Source organism: Perognathus longimembris, chromosome 2 (assembly GCF_023159225.1).
Source record: "Perognathus longimembris pacificus isolate PPM17 chromosome 2, ASM2315922v1, whole genome shotgun sequence".
Classification (NCBI taxonomy): Eukaryota; Metazoa; Chordata; class Mammalia; order Rodentia; family Heteromyidae; genus Perognathus; species Perognathus longimembris.
The window spans coordinates 53,132,292-53,155,195 of record NC_063162.1 but is presented as its reverse complement, the minus strand read 5'-3'; the positions used below and the strand labels follow the sequence as shown (position 1 = coordinate 53,155,195).

At 47.7% G+C, this 22,904-nt stretch overlaps 1 pseudogene; it reads right to left on the bottom strand.

Moving 5' to 3' along the window:
- Window positions 1–20,693: 20,693 nt before the first annotated feature.
- On the bottom strand, window positions 20,694–21,176 carry LOC125344187 (annotated as a pseudogene).
- Window positions 21,177–22,904: the final 1,728 nt, after the last annotated feature.

The following is a 22,904-nucleotide window of genomic DNA, read 5'->3' as shown; positions in this document are numbered from 1 at the left end:
GATCTCAGCCTCCTTGAGTAGCTAGGATTACAGGGGTGAGCCTCCAGCATGTGGCTCAGTACCTCATTTTGTGACTCTGTTCTGGACACTGCTCCAAGATGGCTCCTAGGGAGGCACAGAATGGCCTTACAGGGTTGAGTTTGCGAGCTCAGCCTTACAAGTGAGGGAGTAGAGGCCCAGACAGGGCGAGCGACCCATGCAAGGCCACACCGAGACCAAGTGGCATGGGGTTCTCTGCTCTGTGTCTTTCTTCAGGAGCTGATCAGCTCCCGAGGTGCCACTGAGATAGATTACAGGGGCCACCACATAGCCTTTCCCCAGCTTGACACTGCCAGTAGTCACATAGATCAGTGGTCCCACCTAGTCCTAACAGCAACTCTTCCAGAGGGTCTTTGGTCCCTCTGTGATGGATTCCAAGTGAATGAGCTGGACTTGAATCCAGGCCAGGCTCATCCTACGTCCTGCATGTTCCCATGCTGGCTGGGCCTTCTTGCTCTAGAGAATCTCCCACTGGCCTCTGGCCTCCAACAGCACAGGTGACCACCCCAGAAACCAGAAGCCCTGAGCGTGTGTACACAGTTCCCACCCAGAGTCAACAGGAAAGGAGTGGTCAACAGGGCCCAGCAGGTGTCCAAGCTAGCCCAGATTAGCCCCATTCCTGCCTCTATTTACCACTTGGGATTTGCTTTTCTCCGTGTCTCACCATCCTAAGGAAAAGATTCCGCTGCCAGTTTGTCTAAGAGTGGGGCCTGGGCCTTTGCCAAAGCAGCATGACCTGACCTTGCCTGAACTCTGAGCTCTCCACCCACGCATGCAAACAGCCTGCAGTTTTACAGTCTATCTTCCCTTCCTTGAGCTGTTGACCAGTGACCTTTTCTTTTTCTCTTAATTTCTTTCCTTCCTCCTTTCTTTTTGCTTTCTTTCTTTGTGCCAGTCAGTGCTGGGGTTTCAATTCAGAGCCTTGTGTTTCCACTTGGCTTTTGTTTTGTGGTCCAGGCTGGCACTCTACCACTTGAGCCATGGTTCTTTTTCCAGCATTTTGCTGGTAAATTGGAAATGATAAGAGTCTCATGGGGGGCTGAGAACATGGCCTAGTGGCAAGAATGCTTGCCTTGTATACATGAAGCCCTGGGTTCGATCCCCCAGCACCACATATATAGAAAACAGCCAGAAGTGGCGCTGTGGCTCAAGTGGCAGAGTGCTAGCCTTAAGCAAGAAGAAGCCAGGGACAGTGCTCAAGCCCTGAGTCCAAGGCCCAGGACTGGCAAAAAAAAAAAAAAAAGTCTCATGGATTTTCCTGCCTGAGCTGGCTTCAAACCTCAGTCTTCAGATTCCATCCTCCCTAGTAGCAGGAGTGTGAACCACTGTTGCATGACTTTTTTCCTTTTTCTTTTTGACAGTAGTAAGGATTGAGCTCAGGGCCTTCTACTTGCCAGACAAAGGCATTACCACTTCAGCCACGCCCCTTGTCCTTTTGCTTTTATTTGTAAGATTTTTTTATTTTCCAGTATGTTTATATGCTTTTTCCGGGTCCAGTGAGCCTCCTACTTTTACCTTCCAAGTGGCTGGAACCCTAATTGTTTCTCACTTGGTTTGCTTTACTTATGTAAGACACTTTTGTAAGGTTTAATTCCTCATATCATATGTGGTTTGGGCCTATTCAAGCTTTCTGCTAGCCACTTTCGCTGCTGCAAGTTCTTTGGGACAGAGTCTGCTTGCAGACACCAGTATTTTAATAAAGACTCCCAATTCGACCTCTTAAAGTATGGTTTACTGGGTCTCACTGGGTCTCACTGGGTCTCACTGGGGCTGGATCTGTAAGTGTATCTCACTGATGAAATTCCCCAAAGTAGTTAGCTTTCATCACCATTTAACGAAGTGTTCTCGGTGGGCATTTATGTTACTTCTCAGTCTCTGTGTGGCTCTGGAGAGGAGATATTAATGCTAGCTTTTCTGTCTTAACATGGACTCCAAAGCTAGCACAAGAGGTCTAGGGCTGCAGGAACTTTTCCACAGGCTAAGTAACTGACAGTCTGTCTGGCCTTAGCTCCATCTGATCCCAGAACTTGGCCCTGCCCTCTCGGGCTACCTCAGTTGTTATTGAGTTAGGATACAAAACCTCAGCAGGTCAGGCTGAGATACCTCCATTGATTTGACAAATAAGCTGGAATTGAAGGTGAGCAAATAGTTGACGGACTCCCAGAGTCTCTGTCACAGTGACACATGGTGGCTCATGGGGCACCCAGGAGATCATAGTACAGGTGTCCTGTTCCCTGGGAAAACCTTGGGCAATTCTGCAGAAGACACAGGGGGTGGGGGAGGGCAAGAGGATCTGCACACAAAAGGTACTGGACTCAGAGAAGCGCTAACGTCTTTTCCTCCTCCTCCTCTGCTTCTCCTGTGTCATTCCTGGGGATTGAACTCAGGGCCTAGGCACTGTCTATGGCCTTTTTTACTCAAGACTAGTGCTCTATCACTTGAGCCACACCTCCACAGTCAAGTTTGGGGGGGGGTTGCTGATTAATTAGAGATAAGAGTGTCAGAGACGGGGCTGGGAATATGGCCTAGTGGCAAGAGTGCTCGCCTCATATACATGAAGCCCTGGGTTCGATTCCTCAGCACCACATATACAGAAAATGGCCAGAAGTGGCGCTGTGGCTCAAGTGGCCGAGTGCTAGCCTTGAGCAAAAAGAAGCCAGGGACAGTGCTCAGGCCCTGAGTCCAAGGCCCAGGACTGCCCCCCCCCCCCACAAAAAAAAAGAGTGTCAGAGACGTTCATACCCAGGCTGGCTTTGAACTGTGATCCTCAGATCTCTGCCTCCTGAGTAACTAGGATTACAGGTTTGAGCCACTGGCTGGAGGCCTGCCCTGCCCACTTCCCTGGGCACTTCTGTGTGGTCTTAAGCAAGCAGAGGCCTGCCTACCTGCCCTCAGCAGGGTCACACATATGGTGCAGGCCCATGGGGACAGAGCATGTGCAGGAATGGCCTCACTGCCTGCTGTGCATGGAATGATTCTTCTCCCCACAATGGCTTCTCTAGCTTCTTTAGGCAAACATGGCTTCAAGTCCTTAAAAGCTCCGGGAATTTCATCAGCTGGAAGCGGTGCCAAATCAGACAGACAGACCATGCTTTTTTTTTTTTTTTTAACTTAAAATTTCAGGCAAGTCTTTTTTTATTTTTTTAGTTTAATAACTTTTATTTCAAGTACATTTTTTAAATCATCAGGCAAGTCTTATTGCAAGAATCTGCCTTCCCAGAATCCCGCTTTCTATCTCCTTACACCACACACACACACACACACACACACACACACACACACACACACACACACACACGAATTATGGTTTCTCAAGATTGGATATTTTGGGGGTGGAATATTCCAGAATTTAATCTTTGGGGATTCTGGTTGGTTTTTGTTTGTTTTGAATAATTTAGGAATTTTGAACTTTGGGGATTTCATATTATGGCAACCCTCAATTTTCGGATTATGGCAACCCTGAGATCTCAGCCTCCTGAGTAGCTAAGATGACAGGCAGGTCACTAACACCCAGCTCACCTGTAGCCCCTTTCGGAACTGAACAAAGCAGTTTTCTGCCTGCCTGCCTTGTGTTCCTCTCCCATTCTTCCCTCTCCCTCCTCCTTTCCTCTCATTGTCTTTCCCGATTATGATTGGTACCACACACAGCCAACCATCCTTCCTCATTCGTTTTCTTCCTGTGTCTTCCCTTCCCGCTCTCCTCACTCAAGGTCAGACTTAACTCACACTCTGACCCATCCCAGCCCGCTATCCTTTGTATGTATTTTCCTTAATGCATTTCCTTCAGCTCCATCAGCCTTGGTATCTGTTTCCGGGAAGAGCCGAGTAACTAACACTTTGCCCTGCCTGCTTCTCATGGATGTGGCTTCCTGCCTCCACCTCCCCCCTCCCCGCCCCTCCTTCAGGAAAGCCAGACCAACCCTCCTTCTCTGAGCCTTAGTACAGTGTTTACATGAACTCACCAGGGTGGCACGCAAATAGACTCACCCACTGACCCGGTAACTGTAAGCTTGCCTGCTCCTGTACCCCAAGCTGATTTGACTCTTGCTTGGCTTTTTTGTTCAAGACCAACTCTACCACGTCAGCCACATCTCTGCTTCCAGCTTTATGCTGGTTAATTGAGATACGAATTTCCCTGGCTTTGAACCATGATCCTCAGATCTCAGCTTCTTGAGTAGCTTGGATGACAGGCATTAATGAGTCACCAGACCCTCGCAAGTGTTTGTTTTTGTCTTTGCAGCCTCTAGCCCCCATAGGACTTGGCTGTGAGCCTAGCAGAGGCAAGACTGGAGTGGGGGCATGGTCCCTTTGTAGATCTTCCTTCCCTCTGATGACAGATTTGCTGCCAGGCCAAGCCAGCCTGTCAGCTCCACAGTAGGGTCCTTGGCCTCTCTGTTTGGTCAGGCCTATTGGTTCACCACATGGCTCTGCACGTAGTCAGATCCCGCTGGGACTCCAGCTGGGGACCCACCCATAACATAGGTGGAGCTTTCCACTGCAGACCTCATACAGCAGGCAGAGGGATAGCTGCTTTCCACCTCAGGAGCTGTGAGAGGTTGTCTGGAAGGTTCTCCGACTCTCTCCCTGATCGCTCAGAAAAGAGTCCCTGTTTCTATCCTCATCCTCCTCCTCCTCCTCCTCCTCCTCCTCCTCCTCCTCCTCCTCCTCCTCCTCCTCCTCCTCCTCCTCCTCCTCCTCCTCCTCCTTCTCCTCTTCCTCCTCTTTCTCTTTCTCTTCCTCCTCCTCTTTCCTGTCATAACTGGGGCTTTAACTCAGGGCCTAGACACTGTCCTGAGCTTTTTTGTTCAAGGCTAGCACTCTACCACCTGAGCCACAGTGCCTCTTCCAATTTTCTGGTTAATTGGAGATAAAAGTTTCACAGCTTTTCCTGCCCAGGCTGGCTTCAAACCACAACCCTCAGATCTCAGCCTGCTGAGGTGCCAGGATTACAGATGTGAGCCACCAGCACATAGCTGTCCCTCAGCTTCTTTTGCTGAAGGTTGGCCCTATACCACTTGAGCCTCTTGGCAGCTAATTGGACTTTCCTGACCTCCTGGGCTGGCTTTGAACCACGATTCTCAGACCTTGGCCTCGCTACTAAAGACCTCACCACTTTCTAACACTGCCTCACTGGGGATCAAGCTCTCAGCACACAAGTGCTGGGAGACAGGAGACACGCTCTAACCACTTCCAACCTCTACCAGCCAATTTTCCATGCTATAGTAAATAACTGAGATAAATCAACAAAGGAAGAAGGTTTGCTTAGGCTTTCGGTTTGGGATGCCTGTTTTTGAGCCTGTGGTGGCACAGCACGGTGGGAGTAAGTAACATTGTTCACCTTGTGGCGGTGGTGGTGAAAGGTGGGGAGAAGGGGACCAGGGATCTGCATAGCTGAGACTAGCTAGCAGCTCCACTTCCCTGCGCATGACTGGCTCTAGTCCCATCAAGCACTGTGGTTGCTGTGTAGAAGTCTTGTTTGCTGAGGTTTTGGGTCCCGCCTGGCGCCAGCCTGGCCTGCTAGGCTCAGTCCCTCCTGAAGATTTTCCCAACAAGCCACCTCTCCCAACAAAGGGCCAGTGTCCTTTGGGCAGCAGGTGCTGCCCAGGCAGGACAACAGCCAGGCCTATCAGGGAGTCTGGGGCAGTCTGACCATCAAAGCAGCTGAGGCCCTGAGCAGCTGAGGATAGGGCGAGTGGGTTCTTTGTGGGCTTTTGGTTCTGAGCCACTGCCCTTCAATAGAGGTCAGGGGGAGCATGGCAAGCAGAGGTTGAGCTGAGGGAACATGAGCCAAGCTGGTAGCCAGAGGCCAGGCAAGGGCTCCCTAGGAGGGATGCAGGATCTCTGCCCTCCCAAATACTGGCCCAGCCCCCCACTCAGGCATCCAGGATCTAGTTTGACCTGACACCGAACAGCAAAGAGATGTAGTCCACACTGTTTTCTAGACAGGAAGGAGACCACATTTTTACTTGGCAACTTGGGTTCTCCCTTCTTCCCACTCATCTTGCTCTCTACTGTTTCCTTCTCAACACTGGACTGATTACAGCCTGGTCACAAGCAAGATTTAAGTCAATGGTGGGGCAGTGCTGTTGACTATCTCATGGTCTCATAATTGAAGCTGAGTATCTAAAGGGAAGGATATCTATTTGCTCTTTGCAGCTGAGACGTGTGGGAACTGGACTGTCTACAAAATTGAAAGGTGTGTTACATAACAAGGACCAATACATAGAGATTTCCAAGAATGATACTGGGAACTACAGAATTCAGGATGACATGAAGCTAGATAAAAATCTGTCAAGGACTTTGTGTATGTTGTATTTCCCCATCAGGTCATATGCTCCTTGAAGGTTTTATTCATTTCGCCACCTCAAACTTACTGCCTGTCATCTTTCAGACCATGCTTGTGTAAAGAAATATTGGGTGGATGAATCAATGGATAGATGGATATCTAGATAGAGTAACAAATGAAAAGATGGATGATGGATGGATAGATGAATATATTGATGATGGATGATATAAGAATGGATGAATCAGGGGCTGGGGATATAGCCTAGTGGCAAGAGTGCCTGCCTCGGATACACGAGGCCCTAGGTTCGATTCCCCAGCACCACATATACAGAAAACGGCCAGAAGCGGCGCTATGGCTCAAGAGGCAGAGTGCTAGCCTTGAGCGGGAAGAAGCCAGGGACAGTGCTCAGGCCCTGAGTCCAAGGCCCAGGACTGGCCAAAAAAAAAAAAAAAAAAAGAATGGATGAATCAATGAATGGATGGATAAATAAATGGATAGATGGATGAATGGATGAGTGGATGTGTGGATGAGTGGATGATGTGTAGATGGATAGATAGATCAGTGATGGATAGATGGATTGATAGATGGACACATGGAAGGATGTATGAATGGTATAAGAGAAAGGATAGGAGGGAAGTGGGTGGGTGGATGGGTCGATGAGCAGGTAAGTTGATGGGTAGGGAACTCCCTTGATCCCAGTGGGTGAATAAGCAACTCCAACACAGGAAGGAAGACAGGATGGAAGCTGTTGCGCCGGCTTCTCAGAGGTTGCCTACAGAGGATGTAAAATGCACTCAAGAGCTAAGATGGATAACTTAAATTCTATTAACATTAGTAACTTCTATTCACCAAAAGAGCTTATTTAGAAATGCAATCAGCTGAATGCCAGTAGCTCACGCCTATAATCCTAACTACTCAGGAGGCTGAGATCTGAGGATCAAGGTCTAGAACCAGCCAAGGCAGAAAAAGTCCATGAGACTCTTATCTCCAATTAACCAGCAAGAAACCAAAAGTGGAGCTATGGCTTAAGTGGCAGAGTGCCAACCCTGACTGCAAAAGCTGAGAGAGAAAGTAAGGTCTTGAATATAAGCCCCAGTCCTGACATACACAAAAAGAAAATGAAGTTAATGAAATAAAGCCGCAAACTGGAATGGAATATTCATGATACATTTCTCAGAGCCAAGTTTCTATCCAGTGTATATAAGGAACTCCCACAAATCAATAAGAAAAGGTGAATAGCTCTGTGGAGTGGTGGAAAGACTTGAACGGGCATTTCACACAGGAATGCAAATGACTCGTGGGTGGGAGAGAAGACAGCACACAGCCTCACCAGTCACCTGAAGAAAGCCAAGGGAAGCCCACTGAGCTGCCATTTGTACCCACTAGAGTGGCTAAAATTATAAGAAGGCACAACTGGAACTTTCTTACGTTGTTACTGGGAGTATATAAGTTGGTGTCATCACTGCAAAAAAAAAAACACAGCAGTTATCTAATAAAGCTAAAAATATACTTACCTATGACACAGAATTTCCACTCCCAGGCAAGTGTTGAGAGAAATGAGTATGTGTATGTTCACACAAATATTTATGCAAATATTCATCAGGGCCTCAAACCAGAAACAGCCCCAGTGCTCATTCTTGGTAAAATGGACCTGTGTATCCAGGTGCTCCCAGACAGCAGAATTAAAAAAACACACACAAGACAAAAAATAACAATAACTACTGGGTCATGCTTGCTGTCCTAGCTACTTAAGAGGCTGAGATCTGAGAATTGTGGTTCTAAGCAAACGTGGACAGGAAAGTCTAGGAGACTCTTATCTCCAACTAACCAGCAAGAAGCTAGAAGTGGTTGTGGCTCAAGTGGTAAAACATCAGCCTTGAGCAAGCAAGCTAAGGCCCTGGGTTCAAGTCCCAATATTGGCACAGGAGTGAGCACGTGCACGTGCACACATACACACACACACACTGATAATATTGACAATATTGATATAGGTAGCAACATGGATGGAATGCATAGGGGTTATATTGAGAAGAAATACAACCATCTTTGCATACATAACTCTCACCTCCATGAAGCACAAGAATAGGTTAAACTGTAGAATCAGAAGAGGAGAGGCTATCAGGGGACCTTTCTGGAATCCCGAAAGCACAGGAATTTTGGTGGTAATGGTGGTGGTGGTGGTGGTGGTGTGTGTGTGTGTGAGAGAGAGAGAGAGAGACAGAGACAGAGACAGAGACAGAGATAGAGACAGAGACAGAGACAGACAGAGTTAATATGTAAACTCATCAAACTTGATGTTGAAGACTCAAGCACACTGTGTATATTTTTTTTATGTTAGGTTCCAATAAAACAGTCTCAAAAAAAAAAAATACTGCCAGGCGCCAGTGACTCACATCTATACTCCTAGTTACCTAGGAGGCTGAGCTCTGAGGATTGTGATCCTAAACTATCCCCGGCGGGAAAGTCCAAGAGACTCTCATCGCCAGTTGACCAGCAAAAAGCTGAAAGTGGAAGCGTGGCTCAAGTGGTAGAGCACTAGCCTTGAGTGCAAAAGCTAAGTGAGAGCATGAGGCCTTGAGTTCAAGGGGCCCAGTACTGGCACCAAAATAGATAGATAGATAGATCAATAAATAAACAAATAAAAATAAATAACCACATTTCCTTTGTTCTGGAAGAATTCAGTGCGTGGTGTGGAAGGGGGAAGAGGGAAGAGACAGGGAGGCTAAATCTCTGCTCTTCAAAGACCTGGTTCTCAGGATTGTTTGAGAAGAGGCTGTGTTCTTGGAAAGGCCAGGAGGCTGGGCTGGATGACAAACAGTGAGGGGAAGTGAGTCCATGGGGAGGATAAGATGGGGTGCATTATAGGAGGGTGACACAGCTGGGACTTGTCTGCAGGGCTGTGCGCCAAGTCACACCCACCTCCCCTGCCGGGGCTTCTGCTTCCGGTGGCATCCCTGCCCTAGCACACCTACTCAGAGGTGTCCGTGTTTCCCGTGGCGCACTCTCCTTGGGCTCTGGGGCGGCCTGTGCTGGCAGCAGTGCCAGCTGTGGAGCAGGAAACAGGGGCATGTGGGAGCAGGTAAGGGCAGAAGGGCCTGAGCTTCAGCTTACTGGTCCTCTGGAGCATCAGATCGTGGTGGCTCTCCATCGGGGCGCTGGAGCTTCCCCTCACATCCAAACCACCCAAGAGCCCTTGCCAGGTCCCTTTTCCCCTCCCCCAGCAACCAGCTCACCTGGAAGGCCTGGGGCTTTCTCTGCTTAGGTCAAGGCATTGAAGTCACCTGAGCTGTTTCCCCCATGAGTCAGGGAATGTCACATGATGCTGATACAGGTGACAGTCTGTGGGAGCTCCCTATCAGAAAGCAGCCGGGACGTGGCCATGTCAGGAAGGAAGCTCCTGGGTAGAAGTGGACTGGGTTTTCATAGGAGTCCGGAAGAATCCGTGAGTCACACTTACTTGCTCCCTCAGCCTCAGAGCAGGCAGTCTGTGCTGCCCTCAGCACCTGCTTAGCATCCCTTGCCTCCTTCCTCATCTCTGCCTCTCGTGTTCCCCGCCTCCATCCTCATGCCCTCCAGCAGCCCTGCACATGCTGTGACCACAGGAGGCCCTGACTGCCTCCCACCCGAGCCCTGGCCCCAGTCCCACTGCTACCCCCCTCCATCTAATAATAAGAGCTAAAGAAGCCATGATGAGATCAAACCCTGCATCACCAACAACAGAGCATATAGCATTCCTGTCACCTGCAATGGGGCCTTGTCCCTCTTTCAAGCACCCGGCTTGCTCTGGAAAAGACCCCTGTGCTGGCCTCTACCCCTCCAAATGAAGTCTGCAAGTTTACTTTACACACACACACACACACACACACACACACACACACACACACACACACACACGGAACCTCAGCCAGGAATCAGTGGCTCACGCCGGTAATCCTAGCTACTCAGGAGGCTGAGATCTGAGGACAGCAGTTCAAAGCTAGCCCGAGCAAGAAAGTCCATGTGACTCTTATTTCCAATTAACTACCAAAAAGCCAGAAATGGTGCTGTGGCTGCAAGTAGGAGATCAAGATCACTAGCCTTGACACAAAAGCTCAGGAACAGTGCCCAGGCCCTGACTAGCACACACACACACACACACACACACACACACACACACACACACACACAGAACCTCAGGAATTACACAGTACGTTTCTTTACATCTGGCTCATTTCACCTGTCATAACATCTCCCCACTCATATTTCTGTGACTTTCATTGTGGGTAGATTTCCATATTGTGAACACAATTCTGTTTTCAGTTTGTCTGTCCATTCTCCTATTGATGGTGCAATAGAGATGAAGGCTGTTTTAAGTCTGGCTATTCTGAATAATGCTACTAGCAAATACTGTTGTTGTGTACAGCATTTGCTTTTTTTGTGGCATAGGGGTTGTATACAAGTTTTAATGGGGGGACATATGTTTTATTTCTCTTAGGTAAATGCTTATAAATTAAATTTCTAGAATTTGTGTGTGTGTGTGTGTGTGTGTGAGAAAGAGTCTATCTCATCTTATCTATCTATCTATCTACCTACATACCTGGTCTTACTATTACAAGCACCTAGCCCTAATATCAGAGAGTTCTGGCTATATTCATGCCAGCATTTGGTATTGTCAGTGCTATTAATACTAGCCATCAGAGGATCTTATTTTATCTTGCTTATTTACATTAATTAATTAATTTGCTTGCTATTTATTTATTTATGTGCAGTACTGGGGCTTAAATTCAGGGCTTGGGTGCTGTTCCTTAGCTTGTTCATGCAAGGCTGACACTCTACCACTTGGGTCATACCTCCACTTCCAGCTTTTCAGTGGTTAATTGGAGATAAGAGTCTTATGAGTTTTCTTGCCCAAGCTGGCTTCAAACTGAGATCCTCAGATATCATCCCTGAGTAGCCAGGGTTATAAGTGTGAGTCATCTAGTACCCAGCTAGATTTTTAAAAATATCTTTAAGTAGCTATACAAAGGGGTTGCCTTTAAACTAAGAAGTTTATGAATATAATAAATCTTGATCAATGTCACCCCTTTCAACATTCTTACTGAGCTCTCCCTTATTAGTTCTCACATTCTTATTAATTTTGTAGGATATACATTGAATTCTTGTCTGAATTTCCCCCCTCTTCTCCCTTTCATTTGTCTGTCCCATTACCCTTAACCCTACTCCTTTCAAGTACTCACTTCCTGGTGTTTTATTTTTAGAAGATCCCTTTTAAGCCACATTTAAACATCTCAACCATCCATTAACTGGTAAGCAAAATGGGACATATCCATATGACAATGGAATATTAGTTGGCAATAACAAGGAATGAAGTAGTAACACCACTGCAACTTTGAAAACATGCTAAATGAGAGGGGCCAGCAACAAATGCCACAAATTGCGTAGTTCTGTTTATACAGAAACATCTAGAATAGTCAAATCTAGAGACAGAAAGTAGATTAGTGCTAGGCACTGATGGCTCATGCCTGTAATGATAGTTATTCAGGAAGCTGAGATCTGAGGATTGAAGTTTGAAGCCAGTCTGGGTAGGAAAGTCTAAGAGACCCTTATTTCTAATAAACTACAAGAAAACTACAAGTGGTGGAGTGCCTGCCTTGAGCCAAAAATCCAAGGGAGATAATAAGGCTCTGAGTTCAAGCCTCAGTGTGGCACACAAAAGAAAGGGAGGGACGGAGGGAGGGAGGGATGGAGGGAGGGAGGGAGGGAGGGAGGGAGGAACGGTAGTACTTGTCTATGGCTGGAGGAATGAGAGGGCTGGAGGACAAAATTAATGGGATTTCCTTTTGAGGTAATGAAAATGTTCTAAAACTGAACGCCATTTGTAGACATTTGAAATGAGTGCCATGCCCTTGATAAGAACCTGTATTCTCAAAGCCAGATGTGTCAACATCATCTCCTTCTCTACATATGCAGTGGACATTCCACCTTTGCCAGATACACTGGGTACCATCATGCCTCTGAGCACTTGCACATACTGTTCCTTCTCCTTGGAATGCTGTCCTACCTCATCCTTGACTCACCCCCTGTGGTCCTTTCTTTCCTCCTCTTCACTCATCCATTCATCAGGCATTCATCAATTCATCACATGCAGCTATTAGGTACTGGACATGTGTCAGGCTCTGCTTTCGACACTGGGGAAATAGTAAATAAAGCAGACCAATTTCCTCATGTGCATCTGTGAGGAGTCTGTGTGAGTGTGTGGCCTTTTGCCCCCTTGTGGCCAAGCCCTGACATGCAGCCTCCTCTCTGTTCCCAGTGTGCTTTGTTCCCAGTGCTCTTCTGTCAACTGTAGCCCCTCCAAACTTGTACATACCAGCATGGGCTTTCCCCACCCATGTGAGCAGTCCATGAGAGCAAAGACCAGCCTCAATTCTCCTGGGCATCAGGGCAAAGTGATAGAACTCTTTGTATTCACAGTTCTGTCTTACCTGGGTGCTCAGCCAGAGGGGAGGCTCAGCTGTGGAGGGGAGATGAGGAGGCAGGATGCTTGCTGCCTCAAGGAGGCAATGGAAGAACTGGATTGAATGATCCTACCCAGCTGGCAAGTGTGACCGGAAGCTGGCGCCCCTCACTTTCCACCCTGGGCAGCTGCCTGTGGCCTGGACACCTGTGACGGCCCATATGAGGGTCCTGGGGTGCTGTTCAGGTTCAGACAGCAGGGGACAAGGTTGCAAGAGCATGTCCTCCATGTCCCCTCCCCTGCCCTCAGCCCAGCTACAGTGAATCAGTAGCACCTGACTCTGAAGCTGGTTGTCCTCAGGGCTTTCTAGCAAGTGTGCATTTTACTAGGAAAGCTACAGGACAAGGACCTGCAGAAAGACCTCCTTCAGGGTGTGACCAGCCACTTTAGGAGATGACCTTGCCCTCTAAGGCCTTGGCTCAAGGTGGTACTTGAACTCAGGGTCTGGATGCTGTCCCTTAAGTTTACTGTTCAAGGCTGGTACTCTACCAGTTGAACTACAGCTCCACTTTCGGCTTTTTTTGTGGTTAATTGGAGATACGGGTCTCATGAAGTTTCCTTCCCCTGGCTGGCTTTGAACCTTAATCCTCAGATTTCAGCCTCCTGGGTTCAGGAGGATTATGGCTGTGAGTCCCCCAGTGCCCGTCTAGGCTGGGCCTTGTGGGGTGGAGATTCTTCTCTGGTTACTACAGATGAAGTTTTGTGACTTCACACAGTCACCATGGCTGATTCTGCCCACAGGACTGGAGGCGGATTCCACTCTGCAGTGCCGTTCTCCCTCCAGAGGCCCTGTGGCCTGAGTCAGAGGGTGACTCGTTCACAGCTCTGGTGACAATGGGACTGGAGAAGCCACACTTTGTCTCTCACTTTCTATGTGGTCTCACCATGGTGCCTGTCCACAGGGTGGCTTTGGAGATTTGGATTGGCACCTGGTGGCTTGAAGGTGATTGGATCTATGAGAGTATGCCTAGGACTCCATTTTACCACACTTGACTCTTATTCTGACTGTAACCTTGACTTAACTACACTGAGAGCTCAACTCCCAGCTCTGAACAGCATTGTAAAGCAGCTCCTCCCCAGCCTGATAATGACAGTGAAGGGTATCCGTACCAATCACTTTGCTTCATCCCTGGGGTTCATCCCAGCTGGCAGCTGACAGAGAGACACCTTGGTTTAAGACACTTTGACTTATAGATACATACCTGAATGTACACACATGCATACTAGGAGAAAGAGAGAGAGAGAGAGAGAGAGAGAGAGAGAGAGAGAGAGAACCTTTGTCATATGTGGCTATTCTAAATGCTTTCCCTTCCTCTGCTGTCCTCTCAAGAAAATTTTTCTGATCTGCCTTCGTAGGTCAATGTATTCAGGTGTCTGAGCCCTCCTGTATAAACAAACATTAAAAAAAATACCTAAACTATTCTTAGTGATGAGCCATTCAAATGGAAATATGGCTTTATTTGGACCCCAGATTTGTAGTTTTCTAATTCTTTTAAAATTTTTTTTAATTAAATTTTATTGACAAGGTGATGTACAGAGGGGGTACAGTTACATAATAAGGTAGTGAGTACATTTCTTGACTTAATTGTTATACCCTCCCTCATTTTTCTTTCCCTTCCCTAGTTCAGATAAGCATATATACAGTATCCAGTGTACCAAAATCACATACAGTGACCACAGGCGGTACGCCGAAGGAAATTTACCTAGTACATTAAACAATGACAACAATAAAGTCCTCCTGTTTTCATCTCTTGGAGTTCATTTTGCTTAGCCTCATCCTATATAATCATATGTACACAGCTATTGAGCTATTGTGATCCTCTGATAGGTCTTTCCTAGACCTTTTTATGTTTATTTAGTAATTGGTTTTAGAGACATACTGTAAAGTCACTGACCAAAACATGAGGAAATACCATTTGAAAAGAAGTTAGTTATTTTACAGACATGATCTCTACTGTTCTCTGCCCCCCCCCCCCGCCGCAAAAAAAACAACCACATATGAGGGAGACTATGTGCCTTTGTTCTCTGTGTTCTAGGCTTGTCTCACTCAACATTATTTGTTCAAGATCTGACCATTTCCCTGCGAATGCCATTATTTTATCATTTCTAATCGCTATGTAGTATTCCATTGTGTATAGGTACCACATTTTTTGGATCCATTCATCTGTAGAGGGGCATCTGGGTTGTTTCCATATTTTGGCTATTGTGAATTATGTAGTGATAAACATAGGTGTGCAGATGTCTTTATGGTATCCTGAGGCCTGTTGTTCAGGATAGATGCCTAGGAGTGGTATGGCTGGGTCATGGAATATGTCTATGCTGAGTTTTTTGAGGAACCTCCATACTGTTCTCCAGAGTGGTTATACTAATTTGCACTCCCACCAACAATGGAGAAGGATTCCTCTTTCCCCGCATCCCCTCCAGCATTTGTTATTGCCTGAGTTCAGAGTATAGGCCATTCTAACTGGAATCTCAGGATTGCTTTTATTTGCATTTCCTTTACTGCCAGGGATGTTGAACATTTCCTCATATGTTTCTTTGCCATTTTTATTTCTTTTCCTGTGAAGTCTCTCTTTAGCTCCTTTGCCCATTTAATAATTAGTTTACTGGGTTTGGAGGGGGTTAGTTTCTTGAGTTCTCTGTAGATGATGGATAATAGGCCTTTGTCTGTTGCTTTGCTAGTGAAAATCTTTTCCCATATGGTTGGCTGTCTTTCTAGTTTAGTAGCTATGTCTTTAGCTGTGCAGAAACTTTTTATTTTGTAGTAGCCCCATATGTTGAGTCTCTCCCCTATCTGTTGTGCCTTTGGGACTCTGTTCAGGAAGTTCCTGCCTGTGCCTATAAGTTCTAGTGTCTCTAGTTTTCTAATTCTTGATGGGATCCACAAGAGTCCTCGAGACATCTTCTGACAGACCTTACTCTCACCACCAGAACAAAGGGAACAGTTTGGCCTATGCCCTTGACTCCATCAAACGATAGCATTAGCAGGAGGTGGTGCCGGGACAGGGGGAAACATTGGGATTCATTCTTTCTTTCTGACATCATACCTCATGAGGCAATGAGTTTCTGCACCCAAACCTATATGAGTCATACTCCACACCTGCTCTAAGTGTTTGCATGTTCCTTCTCAGCCTCTCGACTCACCAACCTGCAAACACTTCCTCAGAAAATCAGAGCTAGAGCTGGGAATAATCCTAGCTACTCAGGGGGCTGAGATTTGAAGATTCCGGTGTGAAGCCAGCCCAGGCAGGAAAGTTCTTCTCTCCAATAAACTACTCAGAAAAAGCTGGAAGAGATGCTGTGGCTCAAGTGGTAGAGCCTTGAGCAAAGAAGCTCGGGGACAGTCCCAGGTCCTGAGTTCAAGGACCAGCAAAAAAGAAAAAGATGAGGGAGGAAGGAAGGAAGGAAGGAAGGAAGGAAGGAAGGAAGGAAGGAGAAAGGAACAGAAAGAGAGAGAGAGAGAGAGAGAACAAGATAGAGCTGGTTTCTGCTGCTGGTACTCTGAGCTTCCTGCCTGACTGGCATATACACTGGGGAGGTGGGGATCATCATGTCACTTGTCTGGCTTCAGTGGGATTTTCTAAGCATGAATTCTAGGGGGCAGAAACCCAGCAAGGCTCAGCATGCTAGTTCTGATATCTACCTCAATTTGATCCTGGACTCTCTAAATCTTCAAGTGGACCTGAGAAACTTGGCCTTTTTCTTGGGGTTAGATGGCACTGTAAGCTGGAGGAGAGATGGCTGGCACTATTCCTGCCCAAATCTATGTCTCGCTCATTGTTGTTTTGTGAATCCATCTATACACATCATTTCAGCAGAGACCCAAGCCAAACTTAACCAGGAGAAAGGAGCTCCACTGGCTCATATCACTGAAGAAGACAGGGGTGTGAGTGGACAACACTGGAACCAGGGTGTCTTGCTATACAAGTCTCTCTGTCACTCTTCTCCACCATTCTTGGAATGGCAGCCTTGTGGCCTCCAACTTCAGGCATTGCCCTTGTGAGCCATGACAGGTGGGTCGTCCAATTCCACACCCATAGTTTCATGGCCAGAATGGAAAGTCTCAGAGAAAGACGCTTATTGGTCTAGTTGGATTCTGGGCCCGCCCCTGGTTCCAGTCATTGAGTTGGAAAGCAGTATTGTGTTGAGTCCTGTGTACCAACATGGCAGAAGTTGGCTGGGGTCAATTGCAGTTGTCCTCCCTGAAATCCCCTTCTTGTCTCAGGCATATCTGTAATGTGAAATTGTGACCTCTCCTCCCCCTGTCCAGAGGTAATGTCACTCATTGTGCCTTGAGTATGGGCTGGCTTTGGGACTTGTTTTAACCATGGAATATGACACAAGTAATTCCATACCAGTGCTGGGCTTTAAGAATCCTCATATATTGGGGCTGGGAATATGGCCTAGTGATAGAGTGCTTGCCTCGTATACATGAAGCCCTGGGTTCTATTCCTCAGCACCACGTAATAGAAAAAGCCAGAAGTGGTGCTGTGGCTCAAGTGGTAGAGTGCCAGCCTTGAGCAAAAAGAAGCCAGGGACAGTGCTCATGCCCTGAGTTCAAGCCCCAGCACTGGCCAAAAAAAAAAAAAATTAAATATCTGTGAATTTAAAAAAAAAGCTTCATATACTTCCCCTTTGTTTCCTAGAACCTACCACCACCATTTGAACTAGCCCAGGATGGCCTTATAGGTAATGAGAGACACACAGCCTGGCTACCTCATTATTCTGCTTGACTACCAGACAACTACTAAACACAGGGGTGTAGCTATTGTAAACCAACCTGCCTGTGACAACAGACACCTGAGCAAGCCTGATTGTGATTAGATCAGCCCAGCCCAGATAAGCGGACCATAGGTGAAAATACATAAACAAATGGCTGCTTTAAACCATTTGTGAGAAAGAACTGTTTGTGATGTGGCCAAATCAAATTGATAGATTGCCTAAATGTTCAGCAAATACACAGAAGCAGTCACAACCCTGCCTTGTAGTCGACAATAGACTAATCAGAATCCTTTCCTATGAGCTTCTTTCTAGGCACATAGCTAGATTACATTTCCAAGGACCTTGGCCTTTTTTTGCCTTTCTTTTCCTTCCTTCCCTTCTTTCCTTCCTTCCTTCCTTCCTTCCTTCCTTCCTTCCTTCCTTCCTTCCTTCCTTCCTTCCTTCCCTCCTTCCTTCCTTCCCTCCCTCCCTCCCTCCCTCCTTCTTTCCTTCCTTCCTTCCTTCCTTCCTTCCTTCCTTCCTTCCTTCCTTCTTTCCTTCCTTCCTTCCTTCCTTCCTTCCTTCCTTCCTTCCTTCCTTCCTTCCTTCCTTCCTTCCTTCCTTCCTCCCTTCCTCCCTTCCTCCCTTCCTCCCTTCCTCCCTTCCTCCCTTCCTCCCTTCCTCCCTTCCTTCCTTCCTTCCTTCCTTCCTTCCTTCCTCCCTTCCTCCCTTCCTCCCTTCCTTCCTTCCTTCCGTCTGGTCCTGGGGCTTGAACTCAGGGCCTGAGTTCTTTTTGCTCAGGGCTAGCACTCTACCACCTTTGAGCCACAGTGCCACTTCTTGTTTTCTAGTGGTTAAATGGAGATAAAACTTTCCTGCCTGGGCTGGCTTTGAACCTTGATCCTTAGATCTAGCTAGGATTACAGGCGTGAGCCACAGGAGCCCTGCTGGACCTTTGCCTTTTTATTGAGTTCCTTTCCTACTTCACTGGCAACCAGGTGATAAAACCTGAAGTGATAAAAATGTGGAACCTGGTCCCCAAAATTCACTTTCTATGGGGTTCTCCTGATCGGGCAGCTGAATCTAGAGGATTTTAGCACTGATCCACTCAAAGAGCAGGTCACTGACCGGGTGCTGGTGGCATGTCCCTTTGAGGATGAAGAGAGAGAGACACAGGAGGAAGTGAAGGGAATATGACTTACAGGTAATTATATTGCCTGGGAAGGGAGTGGCATTCCTGGAGGCCACATACACACTGCAAGAGCAGGGAGGAGAGAGTGGGATCTGAGGGCTGCCATCTCCTTTGGGTCCAGGGCTTTATCCAAACAGATTCCCTGACTGAAGAGAGATGCAATGGGTGAGTGGCGCTGTGACTTCAGTGTCTGTGGCACATCTGCCTGGTCTGTGCGGGTGGCTGGGCCAATCCAGCAGGCTGTATGGAGCTGTGCCTAGGGATGTGTGGGCAGGAGATGGCTGCAGAACAGATATCTGGATTGGCTACATGGAAGAACTGGGAGGAAGCAAAGAACTAGGAATAGTTTCAAGAGTGACTGGTCACGTTTTGGGGATGAGAATGGAACTTATTTTTGAAATAGATTCCAAGGCAGCTTACAATGAAAAGGGCTCATCACCCCGGCATGCTGGCAGCCATGGGCTATGGAGAGAGGAGACAGACAAGAGGAGCAGGCACAGGCCTCAGGTGCCTTTGGCAGAATGCAGGGCTGTGACTCGCTGATCCCTGAGGTGACTGGTGAAGGAGGGTGTGCCAGCTCCGCAGCTGTCGAGGGACAGAAGGTCTTCATGGGGTGTCACAAATGCCTGGACACTCCAGGGGCTGTGAGGGAGGCAGAAGGTGCTAGAAGACATCAGAACGACTGAGAGGACATTGTCCTGGAATCCCCGGGGATGAGAATTTCCAAAAAGGCAGGACAGCTGTCAAGTGTTGCTGTGAGATGCAGGATGTGAAAGCATCGTGGATGTTAGCAACTAGGAGATAACTGGGGAGCCAGCACTGGAGGCAGAAGAGAATGGGGAGCTGATATAAGGCCAGGGAGTTGCTGACCTCCTGGGAATGAGTAGACCATCCCGTCTGGGCTCGGCTAGAGGAGGGTGGAGGGTGTCTGTGGGTTGGATGGGCAGCCAGTAAGCATCGGAGTGAGGGGTGGGTTGAGAGTGAGATGACTGTGATTGAGAAGGCAGGGGGGAGCACAAGGGAATGATGGGAGGTGCGAGGGAGGGAGAGCACTGAAGCCTGGATGGGTTCCCCCAGGCCTCAGTGACCCTGGAGACCCCAGGGTTTCCTCCTGGAGCCCCCTGAAGGCTGCACTTGGAGATCTTGCAAGCAAGGTGTGCTGGGAAGAACAAAGACCTCCGATGCCCCTGGCCTGTGGTTGAAGTCTGAGGAGATGGGCAGAAGGGTGTCTGGGTCCAGGTGCCCTGAGGCAGGCCCCCACTGGGCTTTATGGTGGCCTTTCCTCAGCCCAGAGCTGGGCTCCTCCTCCCTCAGGAGGAGGGAGCTGGGCCGGGGTCTCAGGTCTCCATGAGGCCTCAGGCTGGCCACAGACTGGCCTTGGGCAGCAGCACTGGTTTCAGGATGCCAAGCAGATATGTCAAGAACTTTGCTTTTTATCCTGAAGTTAGGAGAGCACAGGGTCCTCTCTCCCCTGCTTACTTCTTGCCTTTAGGACAGAGATATTCAAACTTTTCCTTTTTCTTTCTTTTTTTTTTTTTTTGCTGGTCCTGGGACATAAGCAAAAGGCTGGGCTATGTCCCTGAACTTTTTTGCTCAAGGCCATCGCTGTACCATTTGAGCCATAGCTCCACTCTCTGCTTCTTGCGGTTAGTTGGAGGTAAGAGTCTCATGGACTTTCCTGCCCAGGCTGACTTCAAACTGTGATCCTTAGATCTCAGCTTCCAGAGTAGCTGGGATTATAGGTGTGAGCCATCAGAGCCCAGGTAACATTTTTTTCAAGACTTTTGAACATTTTAATTTATATTTTGGTATTATAAATGATCATTTTTTAAATGAACATTTTCTCTAAGACTGTAAAGCACAAAAATTTGCCAAATATCTGATCTGCACAAACCCTTAAGAAAGGTTTTCTGTGTAATCTTCATAGACGCAAATCTTTGTGTATGACCCATTCTTAACTGTAGATCTCCAAGCTGTTTTCACAATAGTGAAGCTACAAAATTGTTCTGCACACTATCCATGTTCTACTTGAGGATGCTTAGCTCTGCGGCAATGTTCCCGTTGTTGTCCAAAAGCTTTATAGTACAGGATCTGAACCATGAACATACTTGATTTGTAGTCCTCGGAACAGTTTGGGCACTTCTGACAAAAGCTTGGACTTGAGGAAACCTCCCCAATTTTCATCCACAGATTTCAAGAATAGCTCCTGCATAAAACTTTTTGGTTTCAAATTGTGCTTCCTCCTGACAGCAACCCCTGTAATCAGGATCCAGCTGAAGTAGGCTGAATTATCCAAGTAGATCACAAGAGCTGCAGAACAAGTTGCTAGAGAAGCCCAACTCTCTGTATGCCTCTGATGAGAACTCTGCCCCCAAAGCAGACACCCCTTGAAGCACAGTCACCAACAGCAACCTCAACCCAAACACTGGCCTGAGCCACCCGCCCTGCCCGGCTGCCATCTCTCCCAAGTACCATCAATCTCTCAACACTTTTTTTTTTAAACACAACCTGCAAGCAAGAACTCCCATCATAACATAGCATGTGTGCCCTCCCATCCACACAACAAGTTGTCTTGCTGTATAGGGTATGTTTCTGATTTCTTTTTTCATAAAAAATATACGTTGTACCTCACCATAATGGGTCCTCAGCTCTCTGGAGGGGTCCATGCTGTAGGGTACTGGGTAGGCTAGAGCTGGGTAGCCCCACTGGAAACCTCTTACCCCACCAATGCCCCTTCTTAGGCTGCTTAGATTCCTACCATGCAAGGCAGAGGCCAATGCATGAATTTAGCAGTGATCAAGGCTCTATTTGTAAGTGTGTGTGTGTGTGTGTGTGTGTGTGTGTGTGTGTGTGTGTGTGTGTGTGTGTGTGTGTACGTGTATTGTGGCTTGAACACAAGACCTAAGAGCTGCTCAAGGCTAGTGCTCTACTACTTGAGCCACCCTGCCACCTCTGGCTTTTTCCCCAGTAGCTCATGGGAGATAAGATTCTTAGGGACTTTCCAGCCTGGGCTGACTTTGAATTGTAATCCTTAAATCTTAGCCTCCTGAGTAGCTAGGATTACAGACACTGGTTTTTGTTTTATTATTACTACCAGCCGGTTTTGCTTCTTAGCTTTCTTACAAAAGGCTAGTAGTGTTCTACCACTTGAGCCATACCTCTACTTTTTGCTGGTTAATTGGAGACAAAAGTCTCATGGACTTTCCTGCCCCAGCTAGCTTCAAACCATGATCTTAGGATCTCAGCTTCCAAAGTAGCTAGGATCATAGGTGTGAGCTACTGGTGCCCAGCTCAAACCTCTATTTTTCATGTAAATCCTCTTTCCATACCTCTACCTCCCCAAGAGAACCCAGCCACGTGAGTGTTCACCCAGAGGAGAGGAGCGAGCACTCACTTTCAGGGCAGGCCTGTCCCCTGGGCCCTCAGACTGTTTTGTCTCCTGCTCACCCCTTTCTCTTCTTCTTCTTTTTTTTTTGGCCAGTCCTGGGCCTTGGACTCAGGGCCTGAGCACTGTCCCTGGCTTCCTTTTTGCTCAAGGCTAGCACTCTGCCACTTGAGCCACAGCGCCACTTCTGGCCGTTTTCTAGATATGTGGTGCTGGAGATTCGAACCGAGGGCTTCATGTATACAAGTCGAGCTCTCTTGCCACTAGGCCATATTCCCAGCCCCACCCCTTTCTCTTCTAACCCATTGCCATACGCCCAACTCACCCTGGTGGATATATTTGGGGTTCCTTCTCAGAGCCTACTTCTGCCCATTGCCAGAGGACCAAGGTGGCCATGTTTGTTTACTCCTAGTGCTCAGTGGTCAGGCTGAGTGGAGAAAGGGCAGCACCAGCCATCAGGCCCTGCCAACCACATACACATCCCCTGAACTTAAATCCCAGACACAGATGTGCAGCCTGTGCTGGAGGGCTGAGGTGGTGAGGCTGGTCGGACGGTGGTGTGGGTAGGAGCTAGCAGAGACAGAGTGTGACGAGACCCAAGCTATTAAGAGGAGGTGGGTGGCTGAATCCAGTCATGCGATCACACAACGCACCAGACAACAGAAACTTGGCTCTTCCTCCATTTCTTTAGTCATGGATGCTCTGGACAGGGCCTCTGTGGCTGTAGGGTCACCAGGGACAGTCCCCAAGCCACTCCCATGTTTGCTGTGGGCGTGTGTTTAATAACAGAACAGGGGTGGTGGCT